The sequence below is a fragment of the Ovis aries genome, chromosome 14, assembly GCF_016772045.2.
Source record: "Ovis aries strain OAR_USU_Benz2616 breed Rambouillet chromosome 14, ARS-UI_Ramb_v3.0, whole genome shotgun sequence".
NCBI classification, from domain to species: Eukaryota; Metazoa; Chordata; class Mammalia; order Artiodactyla; family Bovidae; genus Ovis; species Ovis aries.
The window spans coordinates 26,085,740-26,092,085 of record NC_056067.1 but is presented as its reverse complement, the minus strand read 5'-3'; the positions used below and the strand labels follow the sequence as shown (position 1 = coordinate 26,092,085).

Genomic DNA, 6,346 nt, shown 5'->3' with positions numbered 1-6,346 from the left:
CCCTACTTAGCCGGCTGTCTGACACAGAAGAGTTCACTAAATTTTAGCTATGGTTCTTGTTTATTTGTATCTGTGGAAGTTACTCTCCAAAGAGAGTTCCCTCTCTATAAGTGTGTGCTGCTTCACCCATTACCACTATTACTACCCTTCCTCTTGAGTCAGGGCTGGCATTATGGCTTTCCTCGATCAATAAAATGCAACAGGCCTTGCAGACGCCACCACTCCAGAGCCTTCTATATTGCCCAGCTATGGTCAGTCCCACTGTGTTCTTCAACACTGCTGACAACAGCGAGTCTTTAGACCACATCTCCTTCGAGCTGTCTGCAAAGTTCCAAGGACAGTGGAAAACTTTCATGATCTGAGCACTGGGGGGAAAGGATAAATCCTGCTTTAACAGAATTCCAGGATTTATGCGCCAGGGTGGTGACTTCACATGCCATAATGGCACTGGTGACAAGTCCCCTATCTATGGGGAGAAATTTGATGATACGAATTTCATCCTGAAATATACAGGTGCTGGCATCTTGTCCATGGCAAACACAGGCCCCAACACAAACGGTTTGCAATTTTTCATCTGCACGGCTAAGACTGAGTGGTTGGATGGCAAGCATGTGGTCTTTGAAAAGGTGAAGGAGGTCATGAATACTGCGGAAGCCATAGAGAGCTTTGGGTCCAGAAATGGCAACACCTGCAAGAAGATCACCACTGTGGACTGTGCACAGATCTAATCAATTTGACTTTTTTTATCCTTGCTGCTTGACTTTTTTTATCCTAGCTGCTAAGTCACTTCAGTCGTGTCCGACTCTGTGCAACCCCATAGACGGCAGCTTACCAGGCTCCCTCGTCCCCAGGATTCTCCAGGCAAGAACACTGGAGTGGGTTGCCATTTCCTTCTCCAATGCATGAAAGTGAAAAGTGAAAGTGAAGTCACTCAGTTGTGTCCGACTCTTCGCAACCCCATGGACTGCAGCCTACCAGGCTCCTCTGCCCATGGGATTTTCCAGGCAAGAGTACTGGAGTGGGATGACATTGCCTTCTCTGAAAGCCAGCCACCTCGCTGTAAAGAAACTTGGACTAGACTATTGGATGATGAGACCACAAAGAAAGAGAAAGGCCATATGGAAGAGCACTGAGATGCCAGACATATGAGTGATGTCATATTGGATCTTCCAGCCAAGCTCAATAGCCAGCTGAATGCATGTGCATGAGAGACTCCCCAAGCAAAACAAGCAGAAAAACTGCCCATTTGTGCCTCAGAAACCTTAGAGTCAGCCATGGATTTATGGGAAATCATAAATTATTATATAGATAACTAAAACAATATCTGTCTACTTTCCCCTCTACTTGACCATGAGCTCCTTATGCGTAAGGATCATATCAAATTTACATTTGTATCATCAGCTCCTAAACAGACAGAAGCTTCAATTAATTCATACATTAATACACTAGTGGAGTATGTGAGTGGCTAAGGCAGAGTTGTTTGAACGGAAAGCTACTGAATGAATTATTTCCTATCTCTTTATGAGGATACTGGATATATAGAATCAAAGCCCAGGGTACAAAAACATTAATACAATCTGACAACCTAAGCAAGAGGACCCCATTTTTGAAAGCTCCAGGCTCAGCATCTTGGTTAAACATTTCCCTTCCAAAACAACCTGGATCCGTGTCAACTTCTAAGACACTGGCAACCTGGGCAGCCTGAGGAAAGGAAATGGGAAACTTGGATTTATTGCACCACGTTGAAACTACAGAGGGAAACAGATGGGAGATAAAACGTTCCTTGATGTCGACATTTTTCTACCCATTCAAGTAGTGATTGCTGCTCACCATCTGTCTTAGCTCCAGAGAGTTGGGTCTTTGAGCATTGAAAGAGCTTCCTTCTGTCACTTCTGCAGAATGATATCAAATGTATCACCTCTTAAGACTATATTTTGTCTACAGAATCTAGCTCTGTCCCTTTAAGCCTGACAGCCCATCCCCAGATCAAAAGGCCTAAAAAGAAGTTATCTCATCCAGCTTTTTCTTTCTCAAATTTTGTCCTAAACTATAACCCTCTTGTTTTTATATCTCTTTTCTGTTAAGAATCTTGCCTATGTCCTCAGACTCTTACTATGCACCAGAGGTCCTGATCCCAAGCTCTTCGCCAAACACAATGATTTATTTTCCCATGAACTTTCCAACTTCCAGTTACATGAACAAAGTGAAACCATACCACCTCAGTCATACCACCTTCTGGCCAAAGCATCCAGAGTAAACCCTTGTGATCTCTATAATTTCTGGGCATTACACATGAGATCTCAAATGAAGCCCACATTCCATCTGCTGGAAAACATTTTACACAAATCCTTTGGGAATGGGTTATGAAGAGAAACAAAAGGATCAAGGATATGATCCTGCTAACTTAAGTAGATGTGAATGAAACCCCATGCCAGAAACACTTGATGTGACTTTCTCTCTTGACTTTTCATCAAGTAAAAAGTCATGTCCTCCACAATAATTTTTGATAATTCTCAAGGTTCTTACATTCTCACTGCCACTCCACGCTGCAGTTCCCTGAATCTGATGAATTCTTGTTCCTAGTTTTAATAATGCCACATGTACATGTACTGAGCCTCAAATACCTTTCTTATGTCATAAAATGCTTCTTGAGTCTTTCATATGTGAGTGCAACAAAACCCAGCCACTGTGGTCAGGACATAATGACCCAGTGAAAGGACAGGAAAAAAAAAAAAAAAAACAGTCGACAAACAGCAGTGAACACTCCTCCAGGAAAAGTTGAATGTGTTCTGCAGAGCAGCACCTCATTCTGAAGGTGAGCTGGGAGAACAGAACAAGATTCCCAGGGAAATAAAAAGCCGGAGATACTTACACTCAAAGCGTGAGCCATTAAAACAGACAATCCCCAAGTTACAGCTAGACATTTCAGTATTGGCAGAACAAATGGGCAGGAAATCAGCAAAGAGGTGGTAGATCTGAACAGCTATCAACCAGCTTGACCTGAGTGACATTTACAAAACACTCAACCCAACAATGTCAGGATATACATTCTGCTCAAATGCATACAGAACAGTCACCAAGAAAAACCCTATACTGGGTCATACCCTAAATCTCAATTATTTCAAAAGGACTCAACTCCCAAAAAGAAATTACGACCACAAAGAAATTAAATTAGAAATCAATAACAGAAAGATTTCTGAAAAAAAATCCCCAAAGTTTTTAAAACTAAATACATATCTAAGTAATCCACAGGTCAAAAACAAAATCAAAAGGGAAATTAGAAAATACTTTGAACAGGAGGAAAATGAAAATATGAGAATTTATGGAATGTCACCAAAGCAGAGAAATCTATAAGACTAAATGGTTATATTAGAAAAGAAAAATCAATTTCACTTTCGACATTAAAAATTAGAAGTAGAAGATAAAATCAAACCCACATTAAGCAGAAGAAAGGATATACTAAAGATCAAAGTGGAAATAAATTGAAACAGAAAACAAAAAGGCAATAGGAAAGAAATGAAGCCAAAGTTGCTTCTCTGAGATCAATAAAATTAATAAAACTCTAGCCATAATGATTAAGATAAAAAGAGAAAAGACTCAAATTATCAACATAATGAATAAAAGAGCTACAACATTTAAATTTCTACAGGGAATTCTCTGGCAGTCCAGTGGTAGGACTTGTTATTTTCACTGCTAGGACCCAGGTTCCATCCCTTGTCTGGGAACTAAGATCCTGCAAGCCATATGTTACAATCAAAAATAAAAAAGTAAATTTCTACAGATATTAAAGGAAAAAGGCAAATATAGGGGATGGTCCAGTGGCTAAGAGGCTGCACTTCCAATGCAGGAGGCGTGGGTTTGATCCCTAGTTGGAGAACTAAGATCGTACATGCCACTCACCCAAAAAATAAATAAATAAAAACTTAAAAGTAAATATAATAAACAACCTTATGACAATAAATACAAAAACTTAGATGAAATGGACAAATTCCTTGGATGACACAAATGACCAAAGCTCATTAAAGAAAAAACCTGGCAACCTGAAAATGACTATCAATGAAAGGGGCCTAAACTGTAATTTAAAACACCCCATCAAGGGAAAATGGATACTTGTGCGTGTATGACTGAGTCTCTTCACTGTTCACCTGAAATTATCACAGCATTGTTAATCAGCTATACCCCAATATGAAATTTAAAGTTTTTAAAAATAAATAGGGTATTGTATATACAGGGGGAAAAAAGTATACATACATCCCAATGTTCATTGCAGCACTGTTTACAATAGCCAAGACATGGAAGCAATCTAAATGTCCCTTGACGGTGGATAAAGATGAGGTGCAATGGAAGATACAATGGAGTATCACTCAGTGATTAAAAGGAATGAAATAATGCCATTTGCAGCAACATGGATGGAGCTGGAGGTCATCATACTAAGTGAAGTAAGCCAGAGAAAGACAAGGAGCATACGCTATCACTTATACGTGGAACTTTGACAAGCGGTACAAATGAACTTATTTACACAACAGAAGCAGACTCACAGACTTAGAGAAAGAACTTATAGTAACAGACAGGCTTAGGGGGTGGACAGGGGAAGCGCTGAAGGAGGGATAGATTGGGAATTTAGGACTGATATGTACACGCTGCTGTATTTAAAACAGATAAGCAACGAGGACCTGCTGCATAGCACAGGGAACTCTGCTCAATATTCTATAATAACCTAACTGGGAAAAGAATTTGAGAAAGATAGATATATGTATATGTTTAACGGAATCACATTGCTGTACATTTAAAACTAATAAAACATTGTTAACTATCCAATATAAAATAAAAAGATTTTTAAATAGTAGCTGCATCATTAAAAAAGAAGAAAACTCCAGGCCATATGACTTTCCAGTGCATTCTATCAAATATTTAAAGATGAAATAATGTCAATTCAATACAAACTCTTCCAAAAATTGAGAATGGACTACTCCCCAACTTATTCTGAGGCCAGCAGTACCCCAACAACAAAATCAGAAAAAGACATTACAAGAAAAGAAACAGACCAATATTCCTGTTGAACATAGATGCAAAAATTCTAAACAAAACTTCAGCGAATCAAAACCAACAATATATTAAATGGATAATATATCAGGACTGTGTGGGATTTTTCCAAGGAACGCAGGGTTATTTTAACATTCAAAATTCAATCAATGTAATACTAACTAAAGACAAAAAAAAAAAAACATGAAAATCTTAATAGCTACAGAAAAAGCATTTGCCAAAATCCAACATCCAATTCTGATTTTTAAAAAGCCTCTGAAAACAAGAAACAGAAGAGAACTTCTCCAATCTGAGAAAAGCCATCCATACACACAGACACGAAAACACACCCAAAAACAGTTAACATCATAGTGAAAAACTTGAATATTTTCCCCCTAAAATCAAGAACAAGTCAAGGATTTCCACTCTTATCACTTCTACTGAACACTATACTGGAAGTTCTAAACAGTATAATCAAGCAAGAAAAAGAAATAAACAGTATTATTCACAGATAATATGATAACCTATCTGGAAAAAGATGAAATCAACCAAAAAACTACTAGAATAAATAGATGAGTATAGGAAAGTTGTAGGATTCAAGATCAATACATAAAAATCAATTATATTTGTATATGCTATCTACAGTTGGAATCTGAATTTTTTAAAATATCACTTAAAACAGGTATTTTAAAATTTTAAATAATTAGGGATAAATCAGAAAAAGATGGGAAAGACCCAAACAGTGAAGACAAATGTTGCCGAGAGAAATTAAACAAACGGAGAGCTATACTTTGACCATGGGTCAGAAGACTCAGTGTTGTTAAGACATCAATTCTCCTCGAAACTGATCTGCAGATTCAAAGCAATCTCAATCAAAATCCTAGCAGATATTTTTGTAGAAATTGATAAGTTAACTCTAGAATTCATATGAAAAGATAAAGAACCTAGAATAATCAAAAACAACTTAGAAAAAGAACAAATTTGAAGGACTAACATAACTCATTTTAAGAGTTTTTTTTTAAACTAGAGTGATCAAATCAACATGGTATTCTATAAAAACAAACAGAAGAGTGAGTCCAGAAAAAAAGAACCTACACATATACGAACAGCTGGATTTTTACAAAGGCACACAGACAATGCAGAAAGGATAGTCTTAACAACAAACAGTGCTGTAACAATTGGCTATAAGTATACTCTGCAACTCTAGATCTTCGTTCCCATTGGCTAGCAACTTACCAGGCACTATACCAGTCACCCAGAAACCCACTCTGCATTTTGTCCTGCTCCCCACTGCTCCCACCACCCAGTTTGACTCCCCTGCATA

At 38.0% G+C, this 6,346-nt stretch overlaps 1 pseudogene; it reads left to right on the top strand.

The window, feature by feature from the left end:
* Nucleotides 1-248: 248 nt before the first annotated feature.
* On the top strand, nucleotides 249-728 carry LOC101106453 (peptidyl-prolyl cis-trans isomerase A-like; annotated as a pseudogene).
* Nucleotides 729-6,346: the final 5,618 nt, after the last annotated feature.